The sequence below is a fragment of the Cynocephalus volans genome, chromosome 3 (assembly GCF_027409185.1).
Source record: "Cynocephalus volans isolate mCynVol1 chromosome 3, mCynVol1.pri, whole genome shotgun sequence".
Lineage (NCBI taxonomy): Eukaryota > Metazoa > Chordata > Mammalia > Dermoptera > Cynocephalidae > Cynocephalus > Cynocephalus volans.
The window spans coordinates 11,696,308-11,700,247 of record NC_084462.1 but is presented as its reverse complement, the minus strand read 5'-3'; the positions used below and the strand labels follow the sequence as shown (position 1 = coordinate 11,700,247).

Here is a 3,940-nt window from a genome sequence, read left to right as displayed (position 1 = left end):
GGTTTTTACATTTTTAAATGGTTGGGGAAAAAATCAAAAGAAGAATCATATTTTGTGACACGTGAGCATTACTTAAAGTGCAAGTTAGTTTAGTGTCCACAGATAACGTGGTTTTCGGGGGAGAACACAGCCACACTCGTTCACTTCTGTGTTGTCTGGGGCTGCACTCAGGCGACAGCAGCCGCAGTTTAGCTGCAACAGAGACCCTGTAGCTGGCAACACTGCACAGAGTTACAATCTAGATCTTTGTCAAAAATGTTGGCAGACCCTTGACCTGTACTTTACAAAAGATGCACCACGGAGATTCAGAAAAATGGAGTGAAGTGTGCAAGATCACAGAGTAAGCATCGGAACTAGGAGGGACCTGCCAGCCCCGTGTTTCCATCTAGTCTGGTCAGCCCAGCACGGTGCAGGTCCCCCGGAGCCTGGCCAGGGCATAGTGGGCTGCTGCGTGGACCTCGCGGTTTCGAAGGCTGTCGATGAGCGGATTCAAGACGGGCGTCATCACTAAGTAAAAAAAACAGCCACCAGCCTGTGGCGCTTGGCAGGGAGGGCCTGGAGGCACGGGGGCGCAGGGACATGGCGGTCACCGTGCCATAGAAGAGGACCCGCCACGGCCAGGTGCGAGCCGCAGGTGGACAACGCCTTGAGGCGGCTCTCGGCAGAAGGCAGCTCGCGCACGGCCGCCAGAATTGTGCACAGACAACACAGAGCCCAGCGCCCAGGAGGTGGTGGCCAGGGCGACCCAGCGCGTGGGCGTCACGATGACCGCGGAGCGCAGGGGCTGGCACACGGCCAGGCAGCGGTCGAGGGCCACGGCGGCCAGGGGGTTGGCCTGGCTGCTGCCCGGGGAGATCCCCACGTACAGCTGGGCCCCGCAGCGTGCCAGGGAGAGGCCGGCTCGGCGCGCCACCGGGTGCCCCTGAGCCTGCGGCAGCGTGGTGCTCACGGAGGCCGCGTCCAGCAGCGCCAAGTGGGTCCGCGGGCGGTACAGGGGCCGGTGCAAGCGCTGGTGCAGCGCTATCAGCCCCGCTAACATGCCGTTGCCCAGGACTGTGGCCAGGCAGGCCAGCTGGAGCGCCGTCCGCAGCGAGGGCCGCAGGGACCGCGGGGCCACAGCCCCGGCAGCACGAGCTCTGGGGTCTCCGTCGCATCCCAAGCGGCCGCGCCCATCCTGCGGGCTAAACACGGTTGTGAGGGTCACTGCAGACACTTCTGGGCTGGGGTGGTGGCGCTGATCCTTTTCCTCTCTCCTTGCTTTCTTCTTCTTCTTTTTCTTTTTTTTTTAATCAAGAATATTCATGAGATACTAAGCTAATTGTCTCTTTCCTTTCTTTTCACCTATTCTCTCTCTCTCTCTCTCTCTCTCTGTACCCCCTTCTCTTTCTCTCCTTCCTTTTACAATAACTTATTTTCTCTTGCTCTCACTTCCCACCTCAACCTTGTCTGCCACTTGCCAGCTGTTGGACATTGGGCAGGTAGCTTTTGATCCTGAATTTTCTCTCACAAAACATTAACATTTTGTATAAAAATGGCCTTATTCATCCACTTGCCTCCGTTCCCCCCTCTCTCTCTCCTATTTTATTTCCTGTCTACTTCCTCATCCCTCTCCCCTCCAGTTCTGTCTACACCTCTCTTCTCAGCACTCTACAATTCCCTGCCTCTCATCCTATTCTTCCCCCCTTGCTCTTTATCTTTCATTTTATCCTTCTCCTCCTCTGCCTCTCCTATTTGGAATCAGCTTTATATAAATCATCATAAGACCCTGGGGACTTAATTCCTCACCACTTGCCATTCAGTCCTTTAGCTGAAAACATCAAACTTTCCCGGCAGGAGGTGCCGTGTGGCAGAGGAGTGTGTGTGCATGTGAGGGTCAAAGAGCCCATTGTCCTGTGGATTGTGGCACTGACACCCAGACGTCAGCCTGGGGGTGGTCTACTCCAGCCAGTCCCACTCTGCTGCCTTCTCTTTCTCCTCTCTCCTCTCACCTTCCCCCGTTTCCGATTTCCTCCTTCATCCACTCTCTGTCTCTTCTTCCGCTCTGTGTATCAAGCACCCTGACCCTGAGGTCCATGGTGGTTCTTGCAGACTGCAAGCGCCAAGACTAAATCTTGAGGTGCCTTTGCCTATTTCGCCTGGAGCGTCATTTTCTCATGGAGTTTCGTGACCCAGACAGAAATAAGCAGCAGGAGACGGCACTTCCTTTCTCTCTTCTCATTCCTGGCTCCTCTTTTTCCCTTTCTGCCTCTGGACTTTCCCTTTCCTCCCCTTGCCAGCCTTTGCTCTTGGCTTCTCACAGTTCCCTCATATTCTTCTCTGTCTTTCTTTCTCTCTCCTTGTCCCTCTATTTCTGCCTCCCATGTTTCCCTTCCATTTCTATTTATTCCTGTGTCTTATATCCACCTCCCCACCCCAATCCATCTCCTGCTATAAATCCTCTCATTGGGTCTTTTATTTTCCTTCCTCCCTTGGTCTCTCCATTTCTCTTCTTATCCTTTTCTCATTTCTTTTTACCATTCTTCGTCTCTATGTCTGTCTCCTTTCTTTGTATCCCTCTCCGAACCTACTTGCCTTCCCTTTTGTCTTCTCTCCTCCTTTTACTTTCCTGCCCTCCCTATGACTTTATTGCTCCCTACAGTTCTCACACCTTCGTTGTCTCTGTGGATTTCTCTCGAATGATCTCTTTCTCCACCTTCCCTTATACCGTCTCTCTGCCTCCTCATTTTCCTCACCTCTTACTCATCCTCTCACCCTCATCTCTCATCGCCCCTCCCACCTTTCTCTCTGTCTCTTTCCTCCTCCTTTACCCTTCTTCTCCCTCTTCCTCTCCCTTCTCAGTGCCAGTGGCCAGCTCAGTTCATTGTGAGGGACAGCCAGGCTCAAGACCTCTGGGGTCAGCTCCTGCCTTTTCAGCACCAGAGTCTTAAATGGAAAAGCACAGAGCAGGCAATAAACAGATGGATGAATCTGGGCTGTTTCTCTACAGGGGAAATCCTCTCCGGGAAGTCTATAGAGAGCACCCACCCTCCAAGAGACCACAGAGTCTGACATTGAAGAGGTGCCCAATATACATTTGTTATAGGAACAGACGATAGTGGTGGAGAGTGGGGCCTCTGGGAAGTTGAATTGTTCTGTAAAGATTCTGCCTCTGTCACTGGAAAATGACAGCCTCTTTGCATCTCAGTTTCCTCATTTGTAAGAAGAATACCATCTCTCTACCTGACTTACAGGCTTGTTTGGAGAATATATTAGTTAACATACATAAAGCCCTTAGAAAAAGTCCTGTCACATAGAAAGTGACCTATATATGTAGCTATTATTGTTGTTGTTGTTATGATTATTACCATATAATCTACTATGTTGTTGTTTTCTCTACACACCAAGCTGCAACCACTATAGGCCACGTATTCTTAATCTCTTTCGTGTCAGGGCTTCCTTTGAGAAGTCAAGGAAAGACAAAACCTTCCCCCAGAAAATATTCTATGCATAAGACTTTGCGTATGAATTCAGAGGGATTAATCCCTGAACCGATTTCCAGGGACCGCTGAGGAAAACAGTGTATTTAAGGTTTTTGAAACCATGTTTTGGACAGGTGCTGAAAGAATTAAATACATTTAGATTCATGAAGGAAAAGGCCCAAGGGAGATGTTTTTTAAAATACTCAGCAGGATGCTGTCGTGTGTAGGCACTAAAAAAGTTGATCTCAGAGGAGTAGAGCGTATAATTGAGGTTAGTAGAGGCCGGAAGATGTAGAGGGCAGGGGGGATAGGGATAGGTTGGTTAATGGATACATAATTACAGCTAGATATAAGTTTTACTGGTCTATAGTAATGCTAGGTATCTATCATTAATGATAATTCATTGCATATTTTCAAGTAGTAGAAGAAAGGAGTTCAAATGTTTTCAACCCAAAGAAATGATAAATGTTTCTGGTGATAGA

At 49.9% G+C, this 3,940-nt stretch overlaps 1 pseudogene; it reads right to left on the bottom strand.

The window, feature by feature from the left end:
- Window positions 1–394: 394 nt before the first annotated feature.
- LOC134372417 (olfactory receptor 1L6-like) lies at window positions 395–2,074 on the bottom strand (annotated as a pseudogene).
- Between the last annotated feature and the right edge of the window lie 1,866 nt (window positions 2,075–3,940).